This window comes from Pelecanus crispus, chromosome 3 (assembly GCF_030463565.1).
Source record: "Pelecanus crispus isolate bPelCri1 chromosome 3, bPelCri1.pri, whole genome shotgun sequence".
NCBI lineage: Eukaryota > Metazoa > Chordata > Aves > Pelecaniformes > Pelecanidae > Pelecanus > Pelecanus crispus.
Genome location: NC_134645.1, coordinates 103,495,286 through 103,513,764, shown reverse-complemented (window position 1 = coordinate 103,513,764; position 18,479 = coordinate 103,495,286). Strand labels below are relative to the sequence as shown.

At 37.5% G+C, this 18,479-nt stretch overlaps 1 protein-coding gene across 2 annotated transcripts in view; it reads right to left on the bottom strand.

The window, feature by feature from the left end:
* The window catches only part of KHDRBS2 (KH RNA binding domain containing, signal transduction associated 2), a 466,021-nt gene that overhangs the window by 36,292 nt on the left and 411,250 nt on the right, over positions 1–18,479 (bottom strand). The gene's annotated exons all lie outside the window — the stretch shown is intronic.

Below are 18,479 nucleotides of genomic sequence, written 5' to 3'. Positions count from 1 at the left end.
CAAGATATCATTGAGAAAGATTTATTTTAGATTTACTCATAGCCTCTCCAAGTTTCAGATGCTGAAACAAATATTAGAAACACAAACAAAATAATAAGTATAATCAGTAACAAGGGTATCATAATCTAACACAATCTGATCTCTTTAAACATGAATTTCCTACTTAATCTTAAAACCCTATTTCAAACAACAACAGTCCACACTCAAATGCACCAAGTTTAAATCACCTCTTCTCTGAATAGCCTTAGAAAATAGGATTTTCACAGCATGCTCTGAAAAATTGTAGGTTTCAGCTATGGGAAACCAAGAAGGATAATAATTCAAGTACTTGTAATGAAAACTGCCCTACTCACAATATTTTACATATGTCCAGGTAGTACATGATAAAATACATTGTAAGGAAGTCAAAACTAATTAATTATTTATAGAAGATAGCCCAACTCTTTCTAAAGTAGCAAACTGCAAAATATGTAGACCTTTTTTTTAAAAAAAAGAAAACCACAATGTCCTCATTTCAGCTGGGATAGAGATAATTTTCTTCCTAGTAGCTGGTGCTGTATTTTGGATTTAGTAGAATAATAATGCTGATAACACACTGATGTTTTAGTTGTTGCTAAGTAGTGCTGACACTAGTCAAGGACTTTTCAACTTCTCATGTCCTGCCAGCAAGAAGCTGGGAGGGGGCACAGCCAGGACAGCTGACCCAAACTGACCAAAGGACTATTCCATACCATATGACGTCATGCTCAGTATATAAACTGGGGGGAGTTGGCCGGGGGACAGCGATCGCTGCTCAGGGATGGGATGGGCATTGGTCAGCGGGTGGTGAGAAACTGCATTGTGCATCACTTGTTTCATCATCATTATTATTATTACAACTTTCTCTTCCTCTGCTGTCCTATTAAACTGTCTTTATCTCAACCCATGGGTTTTACTTTTTTTTCCCAATTCTCTCCCCCATCCCACTGGGGTGGGGGGAAGGGTGACCAAGCAGCTGTGTGGTGCCTAGTTGCCAACTGGGGTTAAACCACGACAATCCTTTTTGGCATCCAACATGGGGCTTCAACGGTTGAGATAATGACAGATCTGACTAGAGTATGTTAAAACAAATTTGTTATAAGGATTCATTATATATGTTTAGTAATCACTGGTCACAATGTTGATTTACTTGCTCTCAGAGTTGTGTTTGTTCTCAGAGTTGTGTTATGTGTTAACACCTTAATTGCCGTATATACTGTTTATCAGTATTTATATGCTGTTTATCACCTCTGGGAGGTGGATTAAGGTTATCACTTTGCTGTGCAGTGCCTTATGGTATAACAAACTGCCATAAAATGAGAAGCAATATGCCCTGTTCACTGATGGGTCCCGTTGTATTGTGGGAAAGCATGGGAGGTGGAAGGTGTCTGTAAGGTGTCCTATATGACAAGTCGCAGGAACTGCTGAAGGAGAAGGTGAATAAAGTCAGTTTGCAGAGGTGAAAACCATCCACCTGGCTTTAGATATTACTGAACAAGAAAAATGGGCAGTGCTCTACCTCTCTGCTGACTCATGGATGGTGGTGAATGCCCTGTGGGGGTGGTTGCAGCAATGGAAGCAAAGCAACTGGTAGCGCAGAGGCAAACCCACCTGGGCTGCCACATTATGGCAAGATATTGCTGCCTGGGTAAGAGAACTTGCTTATGAAAGGATGTCACGTAGATGCTCACGTACTCAAGAGTCGGGCCACTGAAGAACATCAAAACAACCAGCAGGTGAATCTGGACTGGCAACATAAGGGCAAATTATTTATAGCTCGGTTGGCCCATGACACTTCAGGCCATCAAAGAAGAGATGCAACATATAGATGGGCTCATGATGGAGGGGTGGACTTGACCACGGACACTACTCCATGAATGTGAAATATGCACTTCAATCAAGCAAGCCAAGCAGTTAAAGCCTCTTTGGTATGGTGGGCAATGGCTGAATACAAATATGAGGAGTCCTGCCAGATTGATTATATCACACTCTCACAAACCCACCAAAGCAAGCGCCATGTGCTTACAATGGTGGAAGCAACCACCGGATGTCTGGAAACATATCCTATAACCCATGCCACCACCCTGAACACTATCATGGGCCTTGAAAAGCAAGTCTTATGGTGACATGGCACCCCAGAAAGAATCGAGTCAGACAACGGGACTCATTTCCGAAACAACCTCATAGACACCTGGGCCAAAGAGCAAGGCATTGACTAGGTATATCACATCCCCTATCACGCACAAGCCTCCATGAAAATCGAATGATACAATGGTCTGTTAAAGACTACCCTGAGAGCAATGGGTGGTGAGACATTCAAACATTGGGGTACACATTTAGCAAAAGCCACCTGGTTAGTCAGCACTGGGGGATCTGCCAATCGAGCTGCCCTGCCCATCAAAAATTTTAGGTACTGTAGCAGGGGATAAAGTCCCTGTAAGTGGGACATAAAAAATATGGTAGGGAAGACAGTCTGGGTTATTCCTGCCTCAGGCAAAAGTAAACCCATTTGTGGGATTGCTTTTGCTCAAGGACCCAGGTGCACTTGGTGGGTGATGTGGAAGAATGGCGAAGTCCGATGTGTACCTCAAGGGAATTTGATTTTCGGTAAAAACAGCCAATGAACTGAATTGTACCACACTAATTGCTATATGATACTTTATGTCATCACTTCTATGGTTGCTATATGCCATATCAACGGTATTACAGTAAGAATCACTCAGATAAACCAAGAATGAACTTTGATGAAACCAAGCAAAGTGGAGCTATGATGGAACCAGAACTGGCTTCAGGATGCAACAATCCAACACCACACACCATCTCTCCAGCCCTGAAAGACTGTAATGACAGATGGAGCCCAAAGTCATGGACTAAATGAACTTGATGGACATTTTAGAGGGATGGTCCATAGACTAAGGGAGTGACATCTGTATGTATATATCAAAAGACAGGAAAAGTGGTGGTGATTAATTGGAATGTGTTGGAAAGTGTAGGACCTGGGCATGACACAGATGGTATAGAATAAGGGGTTGATACTGCCCAATCATGACACACAAACAACGATAAGTCAAAGTAAATTGTGTTATGCAACTCTGTACTTGGCAAATGTGGTGGGTTGACCTTGGCTGGATGCCAGGTGCCACCAAGCTGCTCTATCACTCTGCTCCTCAGCAGGACAGGTGGGGACAAAATGAGATGGAAAAAAACTTGTGGGTCAAGATAAAAGCAATTTAATAAAAAGCAAAAGCAAAGGCTGTGAACGGAAGCACAAGGAAAATAAAGATTTTGTTCTCTACTTCCCATCATCAGGCGATGTCCAGCCAATTCCAGGGAAGCGGGGCCTCAGTACATGTAGCAGTTGCTCCAGAAGACAAACATAAATAATGAATGCCCCCCCTTCCTCCCCCTTTCTCTTAGATTTTTTTGCTGAGCTGACATCATATGGTATGGAATATCTGTTTGGTCAGTTTGGGTCAGCTGTCCTGGCTGTGTCCCCTCCCAAGATCTTACCCACCCCCAGCCTACTGGTGAGGGGGGAAAATGTTGGAGAGACAGCCTTGATGCTGTGTGAGCACTGCTCAGCAGTAGCCAAAACACTGGTGTGTTATCAACACCTTTCTAGCTACCAATACAAAGCACAGCACTATGAGGGCTGCTATGGGGAAGATTAGCTCCATCTCAGCCAGACCCAATACAGCAAATATGTGAACAAAAAAAAATGTCTCCCGCCAGAGAACCAGGGTAGCCTTTCTCATTAGCTGCACCCAGCAGTACACAAAAATTAGTACTGTACCTCAGAGAAGGCGAGGATATAAAACTCAACCTCTAATTGTAACTCTAAGTAAAACCAGGTGTTTCCCAGTAAAGGGGCCCTTACATAGTTTCCACTATTTTCTTCTGTTTGCTTCTACAAATCTACAAATGCAATCTCACCCTCTTTTCTGTTGTGACTTGCCCACATCCATATATTCTCACACATCCATATCATCTTAGCTTAGAAGGCTAAAAGCTAGTTGTCTACTGCTAACCTAGTGGTAGATTCCCCTAAGAATCACAGGGTAGAAATAAAACATTTTTAGAGGGTAATTCATCCCACATACTTTTGACACCTATTTGAGGACAAGTTGAATTGCTCTCTAAATAAGAACTTTCTTTCCAAGGACTATAAAGGGAGCCCGGGACGGATATGTGAGATAACTAACCTTTAGGTATGTAAGTTAGTTCATTGTTTGAAGGAATTTATTGCTAAGAGAAAGCTGAGCCTGTAAAAATCAGTGCTGCTAAGCTTAATTTTGAAGTGACCTGAGACCCAGAATGCAATCAGGACACTGTGAATGATGCATGGGGATGGGTGGGCATGTCAGAATACCATCTCAAACAGATGGCACTCTGTTCAGAGAAGATCTCCGGTTAGACAGTCTGGCGTGCAACTGACTACACACCTACATCTCAGGACATGCTAACTAACATGGGAAATCTTAAATGCCACTCCTTTTACTGCGTGTGAAACACTGGAGAGAAAATAGAGAAATACATCTGGGAAGCCTTCTCCTTCCAGATGTACGACTCATGCCCTTGGCTAGTCATACTGCCTGTTTGGCTTAATGAATTTTAATTTTTTTCCTGCAAAGAGCATTTAAGGTGATTAAATCATGTCACAGAGAAATGGCAATTTTAACCAAAGTTAAAAGCAGATCACAGCTATTACACTTGGATCTGTACTACTGCCACCTCCTTCTCTACTTGTTCCTTTTAAAAATGTGGCAGACAGGGCCGTCATTGTGTGTTCACAAGGATTTGTGAGTGCTGAGCTGGTTGAGCCTCTCTAGGGTGTTGTAAGGGGGAGGACTTGCCTTCCATCAGTCACACTCATGAGTTTTGTGCTCAGTCCCCATGTTGTTCTAAGGTGCTGGCAGCTCTGAGTAGATGTAGAGGAACACATCTCAGTACATTAATTTTAGGTAACTTAGACAAATGGCAATTTGTCTCTACTGACTACAAAAAGGGTAAAAACTGTAATTACTTTAGATTTGGATTATTCAATGCTGAAAACCTGAAGAGCAGATGAATCTTACTGAAGTACCTGGGAAGTTAATCTGTTGCTGAGCAAGGATTCCCAGAATCATAATTTATGCTTAGAAACTGAAATTCTCACTAAATTTTTCTGTAAGTATGTATGCCTGCTATCATAGCTGGTCTTGGATTCTTCAGCTATACCTCCAGGATCAGAAAAAAGAGAAACTAGATATTAACAGTTTGTTGAAGATGATATATATCGCTGGCACTAGCGAGCTCTATCAAGTGTTCTGAAGATGAATTCAAAGACAAGTAGAGTGGCACTATATCAATCAAAATGATAAATACTAGTACTACTAATAAAAATAATGCTGAAATTAAAATGGGAATACTAATCAGTTGAAAAATCAGAGCTCTACATTATGGACTTCATAAATGCAATGTATGAACTCGAGTCTACAGTGCTGAGACAACCCAGAATAGATGTGCTTGCCAGAGGCAATGAAGTAATCTCAACACATTCGACCTCTTAACAAAATCAGTCTTATTCTTCACATACCAGCAATGGGAAACACCTTTATAACTGAAGGGTAAAACATATAGAGGTGAACATTTTTCACATAGTCATGGAAATACAATTGAAATTTCAGTATAATAACAGTCATGGAGATTTTGCAAATTGAAAGCAGAGAACATAAATGAGCTATTCATGTCCTCATATTTCAATGGTTTAAATAAACCTCATGCTGAACAATTAGGGTAATAAGAATAAGTGAAACTAAACAAGTTTACTACTCAGAAGTCCTAAAATTGATTGCATGCAAGATAAAAATAGAGCAGGGGCCTCTGTGCCAAAGCAGTCACAGTAAAACAGAATCTCAGATACTTTAAGAAATTGCTGTGTACTCTCCTAAATGTAGATTGCTTCCCCCCCTCCCCCTTCCCCCCCCCCCCCCCCCCCCCCATTTTTTCTGTAATTTTTCAACTAAATGCAAAATGAATGAATAACACTTAAAATACATTTTGGTGCACTGAAAAAGAAAATCAGAATGGAATGAAAATGTAAAAGAAAATCCAATAGAAATGAGACTTTTCTTACTCCTTCCATATTTCCAAGACTGTAGCCTACAGCATAATTTGCTGTTGCAATTATTACACTACAACATTCATCTGACTAACACCTTTCAAATCCTTGTTAGCTCTCCTATGCTCATGAATTCACATTAAAACTTCCAATTCATGTGTCAAAGCTCTGTATAATCAGCTGTTGCTTACATCCATTTAACTTGTTGCACTTTCCCTGTCCCCTAACCTTGCTACGGTCAACACTGAAACCATTTTCTTTCCCATTTTACTTGTGCTTTTTTTCATATTGCCTCTCCTTATGGAATAGCATCCTAACCTCAGTGTCAATCATTTACTCAGTGCCTGTTGCACAGGAATGTCTTGCAGAAACATCTCTTTCTTCCAATATCAATAAAATGACTTATTTTTAGTAATAAGCAGCAAGTGGAGATGAAAAATAATCCAAGGTATCTTCTTTGTGTATGTGCAATAAGTTTCATTTTTGCACTTGTCTATGATTCTGAGATCCTTGAAGAAAGGATTTTTTAATTGTTATTTTTACTGATGACTTGTACTGCTTTACATAGTACTTGAGTGATAATATATTACAGTAGCAAGTTGCACTGGTGACAATTTATTGCATAAATGGCATTTAAATGAAAGATTTATTTTTCACATGAACTGAAATGAACAGATTAGAAAGCAGCCTTCGGCTGCCAAGGAAGGATGGGCTGTAATACACCCACTATTAGTTTTAATCTCTTTATCATATCTAATGTTTCTCTTTCCAAAATTTCAAGCAAAGCAGATGGTGAACTTCTTGCACATCCTGACGCTCCCTCAGCTGTATAATCGATAGATGGAGCTGACGTAAAATCTGTCCATGGAGCAGTAAGGTTTCTTGTATCGTAGATACAGAAATCATTACAAGTCTCTACCAGAGACTGACAACTTTTCTGTCTGAGCTTAGCAACTTATTGATGGTTTAAAGCATTTCACAATGGTTTGACTTGCTAGACACAATGCCTTAAAAGTAAACCATTTCAACCTTAAATAAGCTTTATATTAATCCAGGAAATGAAATTTCCAGGTCTTAAATGGTTGGGAATTCCAATGAATTGTTTTTATTTTCCAGCCCTTGAAAACTGGACCACAGGATTGTCCATGTCAGAGCTTGTAAATGTGCAAGTAAATGCTGAGGTACTAGCAAAGAGCAGAAATGTGTTGATAGGTGCTTTACAGAACTTTGAATTGCATTTAATTTTAAATCAAATTTTACTCTGATGTATTATGAATGCTGGAAGTAGGCAAATTAAATGCAACTTGGCCAAATGCAAGAGAATGTGCTCTAGTAAATACATCCTCATATTCTATAAACTGCCTGTGTCTCTCAATTTACAGAATTCCCTTGGGAAAAGACTTGTAGGAGTCATGATGATTAACAGCTAGGAGATCTGTCCAATTTTACTGCAGCATTAAAACAAAAAAGCTCCACAAAAAATAGCCTTATATTTTCTATGTGAAAAAAAGAAAAGAAAGGAAAACACATAGGTTAATTCTGTGTGCAAATCCATTGTTTTTGATCCAGTTTTATCCCCTATTTAAATATATTTAACCATTAAGGATTCCATGAATCAGTAACACATAACAGTTACAAAACTTCATGGTGGAATTAGAGACAAAATTGTTCAAAGTGCTCAAAACACAGGGCAAATAAAGAATTATTTATTTATTAATCCTGAAGCAGGTCTAGATGAGAGTTCAGGCATTCTTAATGTTGGAAACTTTATATCCTAATCTTTGCCAGACACCCCACAGCTTTTTCATAAATTACATCTCTGCTGAATCAAATTCCAAATGTCCTAGATTGTTACAAAGACATTTCATCACATATTTCCTAGAACCTAATTTTATAGAAAAATATTTCTGAAAATAAATTTGGACAATGAATTTTAAATTGTCTTGTTTATGGAAGTTATGTATTTTGCACAATTTTTTATTATTTACATAAACATGTTAACTCTTACGCTTATTTTTTTTTACCTTATAAAGGACCATAAAGCAGTATTTAGAAGACATAACAATGGTAATTCTTATTTAGCATTGTTTTAAGCCATACACCTAAATAGTATTTCACTTGTTCCATGATACCTTTGATTTAATTTTTGAAGTTGCAGTCTGAAAAGTGTGTCTCATCAATTTATATATTTGAATTAATCAAACTTTTTTTCATTCAAACTTAAATTTTGAAGAGTTGACATAATGAAACTTACTGTGAAAAACACAGGTAGATTTTAAAAGTTATGAAAATTAATCTAGTACTAGGGAAACTAAATGTTAAGTTGATATCAGTTGCAGAAGAGATGAATGAAGTAATTTTTTTTCTGCTTATGACAATGATTAACTTATTATACAAGTGCTGCTTATAGTGAATGCAGCAATGTTTGCACTGCTGCTAATCACATTTGAATGAAAATGTCCTTGGAAATACTTCTTGGTCCTGTGTACTGTACAGGAATAAAAAAGAAAGTGCCTACTCACAGCATCTTCTTAACTGTAATATTTCATTTTCTAACAGATATTGTCAGGCTAGGAAATACAGTTTAGCATGATGTATAAAATGCAAGGATTAGAAGTAATGCAGAATTCTCTTCTTGGTTTTAAAAGATATGTAAGAAGAGTGAACTTAACTAGCACAATCTTGTACAGGAATTATTGCAGAAAGGCCAGGTATAATTAAAAGCAAACATGTAGTATGTGATGGGACTTCTCATTTGTGAATATAATAATGAACAAAACAGTAAAAAGTGGTTAATACTTATTGAGATACTTAGAGGTAGTCTTTAAATTGCTACTCCCTCAAGTTCGAGCATGCAATTAGAGAAATTAGGGATGGAAAAGAACAGATCATCTATTAGGAGCTCCAGTCAGATATGATTGCTCCTTTCAGCACATTTTCTAGTGCTTTCTCTAATCAAATCCTAAATATTGCCGGTAGTAGGGATTCCACCATTTCTCTTGGGAAACTGTCTGACAGCCTAATAGATCTTTGTGTCAGACACCTCTGCTAACTTTATCCCAGACGACTAAATATATCTCACTGTACCAGTGAGATGTATTCTCCCAACTCAGTTTTCTCCGATGTCTGTGTTATATTCTTCCATTTTCTTTTAAAAACAATTCAAATATAAAGATTCCAAGTCAAATGCAACCCTGATGCAGACATATACTTATCAGCAGATAGCACAGCAATAAGCTGGAACCCCTAAATCTTCATAAAAACCTTATACAGATCCTTACCTCCACAAATCCCTTCCTTTTCCTTGTGTCCAGCAAACGGATGTGCCAGAGAAGATGTCCAGTTATGTTTGACTGTACTGGATCAAGAGTGTCAAAGGCTACGATTAGCCCCCTAACACAAAGCCTTCTAACACAAGTGGCTCTCAGGTGATGATAGATGACCTGCCTGAATTAAATCCTTAAAGTCTGATGGAATTTTATTGCATTAAAATCCACCCAGAAAGTCGCAGGAAGTCCATACAGACCTCAGAATATGACTTTCATAGCAAGACACTCAGCTTACTCAGCAAGCCTTTGTGCTGTGCACCAGATCGAATTTGCAGACTTTTTTAAGGTGATCAAAGTGATGCAGATATGGATCACAGTAACAAAATCCATATTAAATAGAGAATGAAAATCCTGTTATTATGTATGGCATATTCCTAGACTCCGGTGCAGCCTGACTGTCGTGCTGCAAACAGGGATGCGTCATGATCCCAGATTGTAGCAAGACATGAGAAGGAAGGAGGAATAGTAAGTTTCCTTTATTGAATGCTACGCTTTTTCTACCGCGCAGCTGTAATCGCTTTGGTCTAGCTGAGTCTTTACCTGCCGGCTAACATTCATGGTTGAAAACTCAGAAAATGGACTGGATATTTGATACATTAACTGAGTTAAGTGCATTAAAGGTACAGAATCAGGTAAAATTGACATACTGAAAACACTAAGTTGTATCTCTATGCTAATTCTTTTAATGCTCGCCAAGGAATAAAAAGAAACAAAAAGGATAAGAAAAGGTAAAAAAGGCCAACAACCCTGTTCATTGTGAGACTATTCACCTTAAGAATAGTGATTCTGACCTTTCCTGACACAGCTTGTCAACAAATGAAGAACAAAAAATGATTAAAAATGTTGATGGACTGCCAATCAGTCCAGTTAATACTAGTATTGATTTTCTTTTACCATATAGAAGTAGTAGTTCACATCTAATAATACCTCTTCTTCTCTAAACACTGCAATGGAGACACCAGAAGCAGAGTTCAACAACCTTCTCAAGCGTGTCTAGGGGTGGATTCCCAAAGCTGTACAGACCATCCTGGGCCACGACTGCTCCAGTCGCTGTGCAGTCTACTGATGGTGTCCAACACTATGATTGAAAATGGACCTGGAGAATCCCAAAGTTTCTTTTAGTCCATCTCTTTAGCTTGCAATTTAATTTTTACTAATATACCTCCATTTGTTTTGAATGACTTATTTTAGTATATTTACCAATCAAAATTTAACAAGCTGTTGACTATAGGAACATTTTAATATGCTCTGATTCATAGAAAGCATAATCATACCAACTTCATTGTTCTACATTACACTCACCAATGTTTTGGCAAAGGTGCCATTCTAGATTTTGATGAGCTCCTACAGACCAAGAGCAAGGTTTCCAGCCAACCACTGCAATCATAACATCTGATATAGTTATAAAAATGCTTTGCACTGTAGAAATCTAAGTTTTTGTAAGAAACAGGTTCTTCTATTGTACACCTTATATTAATAGATTAACGAATATACACATATAAATTCATATACATATATACACACAGGGCACCTATCTTGCTCTTGGGTAACAGCAATATTTGCATCCCTTTCATTCAATTAAACTGTATGAGTGTACATGGTTTTGAGGCTTGCTAAAAAGGATGGAAGGCAGAAAGTTATGCTCACTATAACTTAAATCTCGGGTGAGAAGTAATTTCTAGTTCCTCTTTTTAACAATTACATTAGATAAATAGTGTCAAATGTGACAAGCTGACTACCTTCTAAAAGAAAAAAATGTTTGAAGAGATTATTCTCTGGCCATAGAAGTGGAAGCACAATATAGACATAGAACATTTGACTTACGTACTTGAAATCTGGTGTTGCTGGTTTTTTGAAAGAAGAAATTTTGCTGTCATTTCTTAGAATTTATCACTAAGCTCAGAACCCTTTAGCTCCATATTTGGCACTGAAAATAATTCTGTGTGACTTTAGTTCTTCAACAGTTTAAATTTTAAAGCTTGCATGTCAAGTCAATTTGCATTAATCTTCTAGGGAGAACTATGTGCCATCCCATCCCTGCCCTGCAACACATACAAACATACACACATGAGCAGAAACTTATGAAAGCAATTCCTACATGAAACATTTCTGTTGTCTCTCCAGCTTTCTAGAAAAAAAAAAAAAAGATTTTTATAAAAAGAAGCTTTCCATCATAACCTACCACTCAGGCCATATCCTCAGTTATTATATTTCCCTGTATGCCATAAAAGACTCTTAGCTTTAACCTTTGTTTATTATGGAGGCAACTTTCAGCTTTTGTTGTTTGTTTCTTTTTATTTTATTTTTATACAGAGATATTTTTATGATATGAAATACAGATTACAATATATCTTAAGCACTTCTACTTCAGGAAGGGGAAGCTGAGCAATGGAATGAAAAGATGTAATTTGGTAATTATTATTTCCTTTTAAACATTGTTTCAGCACATTACACACTCACCTTTATGCCATGAAAATACCTTGTCCTGGATAAGGTAAAAATCTACCTGTGTCTCAGATCGTCTTTGTTTTAAAGGGCAAGAATGTTAAAAGAAATTTTTAAACTGAATTCTTTGAAATTTTTATCACTTCTTAGGCAGCAAGTTCAAAAAGCCACTATGTCAGTTTTGGAAGTTCTGAAGGATGCAGTGTTCATAGCTAAATAATGAAGTCAAAGAGGAGAAGTCAGGATTTATTCAAGTAGCAAAGGAGAAGCATATGGATACATTTTTTCACTATCAGTTCAGAGAAGAGGCTAACTAATTCTTAGACTCTGCTTGAATATTTAAAAAATCAGCAGGAGGTTATTCTCATCTTACAAGTTCTAATGACAGAGATTGAAGATACTGTCACTATTCTTTAAAGTCTCAAAATTTTCTAAAAAAGGATGGTTCATGGTGGTAATGTTTCATCACTAACTATTCAGCTGGTAGACCACTATTTCACAATGGCAGTATTATCTCCTCATTGGCATGTCCTTGTTCTGTTAATGCACTGGAGAAAATAAAGACATCGATTTAGCTGTGATTGTAATGGTCAATGACTCAGGAATTCATGTAAAAAAAAAAATCTCAATGATTCACAGAGGCAATGTCAGCACTTTTTATAGTTCTTCATTACAGTGTTCAGTTGGGTTTTGAAACAGAAAATCCATGGGACCGAGTGGTTTGGTTTTCTTTTTCCCCTGCCCAAAACTGGGAATTAGTCTAGTCTAGTGTAAAAATGTATACATGATTACATAAAACATCAAAATGTTACTTAAAATAATAATAAAAAAACCCATGATTACATAAAACATCAAAATGTTACTTAAAATAATAATAAAAAAATTAAGTAACTCTTTCTACTATTTTCAGTTTAATAAGCATAAGTTGCATAAGTTTGTAAAACTCAGTACTAAATGCTGAAGATAATAAAACACTGAAGGAGATAAATATGTGAAAATATACATGCTGACTGCAACAAATGGCTCACTTAAGGGGATATAGATTTAAAGGAAGATAACTCTTCTTGTCACTAGTGATTCTCTGTATTCAAATTTTATCATAAGAAATATCCATGTCAGACTGATGAAAATATTTGACACCTTTGAGTCCCATCATGCTGAGTCCAAGAACTCTACTTGCAAGAGGCTGGCATAGATTAGTAAAACAGCAGCTGGAAGTTCATGGTCTTAAAATGAAGCCATCATCTGTTAACGCATCTAAGAAGCAAAAGAAGCTGACTTTGATGCTGAGTCTCACAAGGTATCCCTCTAAAAATATAAAAAATGAAGCTCTCTTCCTGATATCCATATCTCTATATGTACCAGTAGCCAGCCAAGAACATAGATTTCAATCAGGTGTACTGAATATTGACTTGTCTATTTAGCATTAATATTAAATAGGAACTAAGTCACTGAGGCTAGTGGTATTTATTCCCTTAGTAAAATGTTTGAGGATGGGTCAGTAAAAAGTGATTGGTAAACTCCTGAGCATCACCCTGAACATCTGGGAAGCCTAGAATCTGGCTCAGAATTATAAAAGGTAGGAAGGACTTTTATAGCACTTAATTGCAAGCATCACTGAAATAATACTAAATTACCAGTATTCAAATAAAATCTGCATCACTGGTGATCAACCCTTCAGCTCTGAAATTGCAGTCACCTTGCCAGCTGAAGAAAGCTGTATCTCAGTTTTGACCCTGAGGCAGATTGATGAATGTATCTGCAGTCAACACAGGAGTGAGAACTGGAGCAGCCAGACAGAACTGAAAACATTCCTTGTAAATATTAAAAGCAACATTCTTCTTGTCCATTTTGTCATCTGTAGTGTCTGAGGATCCAAGGGGTTCTTGTATTTCAAGATGTGGAGTGCAGAAATTGAATGTAATGGACAATGTAAAAGTGACTTTAGGTTTAAGAAATAAATCCATATATGAAAAGGTTTAAATTGAAGTCCATTTGGATAAGCAACACAATTTTCTTCTTTGAAAGAGGTCTTTCTCGTCAGTGCCTGCTGGGCATCAAAGGCATAATTTAATGGAGTTGTCTAGTTCAGGACTAACTCATTTTGGTGCCAGTGTGAAAGCTAGGTGTTTCACATCTGACCATAAAGCAGGCATTTAGAGCTCAATTCAGGAGTTGTGTGTGCATAATTATCTACTGTCATTTTAGACATCCTAACACATCCTCCCTGGCTTTTGCCTTCTAGTCCAGCAGGGCAGAGGTCTCTCCTGGGTCCTACGTGACATTGTTGGTCCTCTGTGGATGTCTTGAAGGCTGTAGGGTGCCTCAAATGGCACTAGAACATGTGCCCAGGCAGCCCAACAGAACCTGAATTGTAAGGTGAAGGGTGTAGCTACATTAGTGTTTTGAGTTGGGCACTCAATCAAGCACTGCTCCTCTAGTACTGAGGCAAACTACCAATTTGTCTTAAGTCTTGAAGCACCTAAGATTTTGAGTTTTATATTACTAAAACTTCTCTTCTGGGCAGGCTTGTAGCTGTTTCAATCTTGGCAGAACTGAACAGCTCAACAACTGTATACTACTAATGCCTAATTAGTATCCACTAAATAGAAGTCCTCCACTTATCATTCAGGATGGCTTTGAGCCAGTTGGCATGCCCCAAGAATATTTAATATATACACCCATGATCAGTCTGCCCACAAAACAAAGCTGATACCACCTCTTTCTTTCCAAAAGAGCACAATACCACAATACTTCAGTGAAGTGCCAAACCTGGTTCAATACCTATTTCAGCCTGAAGCTACATTTCTAATGAGAATAGCTATTGCAACAACTAGGCTTTAAGCTAGTCTGTGATATTGGTGCTCTTACCTAGTTGATTTTCTTCCAGTTTTAAAGATTAATTCAGGAAAGAGAGGTTGCCAAAGAAAGCATGAATATCCAACTTAGGTTTTGGGACATACTCTTGGAGAAGGAAGTTTTAGATTGTAGTCCCTGGTCCGGTAATTATTCTGAGTTGTATTTAGTTATTTTACAACATCTTAACATCTTTAGAGCAGAAACAGAACACTGAGGTAAAATTATCTGTTCTCCTCCACTGGCATTTTATAAGAAAGATATAGCTTCTCTTTATTCCTTAGTTTTCTAGCTGCAGAAGAAGATTCGGGGCTCTAAATCATAATTATCCCTAATGGACTTCATAAATAGATACTTATGCCTACTTACTCATAACTGAGCAAAATTCAAGCATGCCATATCAAGTTTCTATAACATTGCAATTGGGTTGTTAACCACAGTATTTTAGCATAGAAAAATTGTGGAAATAGCAATCTCAACGTTCTTGATTTCTATCCTCAAAATGCCTTGGAATCTAAGACATAAATGTTGGTGTTTGAGTACATAATATCTCTGTAAAAGCTTTGATTGTTTACAGATAGTCTTCTAATTGTCTTTCAGAATGTTAATTTGACACAAAGAGAAGCGATACTTCATATTTTGCTTTTACTTTCCCTTTTAATGAGAAAGCAAAAGCAAAAACCACTGCGTATTTCTGTTTCCTGAATCAGCTTCTCTGCTTTTCGTGGAAACTAGCATTGATCACAGAAATGACAAGTAGAAGAGAAAAATACTTTTCTGCATGTGACTAATCTGTCTCCTGGATGGTTCTGTCCATGTGGTAGAGATGTCATTGATATTTTGGTCTGCTTATTTTTATAAAGTTACAGCATGTGAACAACAAGTTATCCGCTGAGCTAAGTGTGGTTCCTCCTTAAAACAGTGGGAAAACTCTCATGGACTTCAGTGGCCAAAAACCAGAAAAACAAGTAAGTGGGATTTTTTTTCATTTTTAAATCTGGGAAATGTAAGTATTAATTCAGAAATTAAAAAATGTGTTATACTCTAGTTGCCATTATTTATAACAAAACCTAACATTAATAATATAAATAATTATACTGATTCTGTTTAATGTATTAAAGAATTCAACTTTCAAGCAAACCTGTGATATAACTAATTATCACTATCTCTGTTACACAGATGCAGAAAACAGAATTTAGAAGTGTTAATGTAATTAACATGCTCAAAATCAAAGTGAAAATCTGTGTCAAAGCAATGAAAAAAACCTCAGAATTACTTGGATCATATTCCTAAATGATATGAGTCATTCCTTGCTCACATCAGCTTTAAGAGGAGATTAGATATTCATGCTATTGGAAAGGCTGTTTTATAAACCTTTTATGAATATCTTCTCAAACAAACAGCTTCACCAGCTCAAACGCTTTAAGATCCATGATTAGAAGTCCACAGCCAACAATAAGAGGTTTATATCACCTTAGAACATGCAACCTCTTGTTGCAAAAAGACATTTTAAAATTGCTCTGAAACAAGTTTCTATCTTGACGAGCTTAAGGGTGTGGATTTGTTCATGACAGTCTACCCTCATGTGACTTTCCCTTTATCTTGTAACACTTGATGAATTTTCAGACTTATTCTTTAGGCTTTGAACAGTTTTAAGCTAACTTGACAGACAAAATTCTTTTGCTTTGTCAAAACATTTCCTCATCTGATTTCACTGACACATGAAAAGGTGTAGGCTGCCCTTCAGACCTTCATTTAATGTTCTTTGATCACACATTTATAATAATGACACAACAAAAAATGAATAAGACTGCAAGATGATAAAACATTAGTGTATTTAGTGATGCCCATCAATGTGTCTGAGAGCTGACACAGTATCTCACAATAATTATTTAAAGGAAAAAATTAACCTTTCTGCTTGTGAGAAAATTATGATTTACCTAAGTATATCTGGTATTTGAAAATAGGTGGGGTTTCTTTCCCCAAAATTATTTCATCCAAAGGGAATGATAGTGAAGAGTTCTGTGCCAATACTGTGATTATTATCATTTTTTATCTGTATTTTATCTTTTAAATTAATCTCACTTCACATCATATTAATTCTCTTCCATTACTGGATGACTACAATCAGGATTGAGACAGGAGCACTTATGTACATACATGCATGTCATCTGAAATTTGGTTGCTCTGAACACTTACCTATGCGTACACTTTAACATTAAATTCCAGAGTGTAGTCATATTAAATGTGAACAGGAAATCCAAATGTTTCCCCCCACAGAAACAGCCTGTGTAGAATTTTCAGTTTGTTCTTTACCCTAACACTTGGTTTTGGTTAGTACTTTCAAAAGTTAGTATTTTTTTCCTAATACTTTGTTTTAATTCCCACTAAAATATTATTTCATTTGTGGGTTTTGTTTGTTTCCTTAGGGGTTTTTTGTGTGTGCATTTTAGATAAACACCTTTTGTACTCCCACACTTTTCTGCTTAGAAAATACTATCAGGAGAGTTTATAGGTCTTCTGATGTATGTGCAACCATTCCTGGTGCATGCTGCATGGAAGTAAACAAGCAACACAAAGAAAACCAAGGGAGCATATGATGAAAACGTGGAACTTCTTCAAAATTTACCAGAAGTTGAAATAAAATTATACTTGTATTTTGATTTAGTCACAATACATTTTTACAACAAAACAAAGTTTTTTTAGTGAAAGTTTTTTTAGTGATATTTTCCTTTCAGAAAAGCGAAACCTTTCCCTTTAAATTAAAACCCTTCCGTGAAAACTTATGACTGAAAGCTGTTTGTTTCTTAAGAATGGCTACTAGACATATATGCATAAAACCTAGAACAACCTTCCAAGAAATTTCTTAAAGTATTTGCAAAAATTAATTTACTATCTTACACTTACTAGCCTTACAGGCCTTTGCCTCAGTCTTTAATAGTAAACTGAGTTGCTCTCTGGGTACCCACGCCCCTGAGCTGGAAGACAGGGACAAGGAGCAGAATGAAGCCCCCATAATCCAAGGGGAAATGGTTAGCAACCTGCTACACCACTTAGACACGCACAAGTCTATGGGGTCGGATGGGATCCACCTAAGTGTACTGAGGGAGCTGGCAGAAGTGCTCACCAAGCCACCTTCAATCCTTTATCATCGAATCATAGAATGCTTTGGGTTGGAAGGGACCTTTAGAGGTCATCTAGTCCAACCCCCCTGCAGTGAGCAGGGACAGCTTTAACTGGATCAGGTTGCTCAGAGCCCCAGACAACCTGACCTTGAATGTTGCCAGGGATGGGGCCTCTACCACCTCTCTGGGCAACCCGTGCCAGTGCTTCACCACCCTCATGGTAAAAAATTTTTTCCTTATATCCAATCTAAATCTATTGTTCTTTAGTTTAAAACCATTATTCCTTGTCCTGTCACAACCGGCCTTGCTAAAAAGATTGTCCCCATCCTTCCTATAGGCCCCCTTTAAGTACTGAAAGGCTGCAATAAGGTCTCCCCGCAGCCTTCTCTTCTCCAGGCTGAACAACCCCAACTCTCTCAGCCTTTCCTCATAGGAGAGGTGCTCCAGCCCTCAGATATATTGTTGTGACCCTCCTCTGCTCCAACAGGTCCATGTGCTTCTTGTGCTGAGAACTCCAGAGCTGGACGCAGTACTCCAGGTGGGGTCTCATGAGAGCAGAGTAGAGGGGCAAAATCACCTCCCTCGACCTGCTGGCCACGCTTCCTC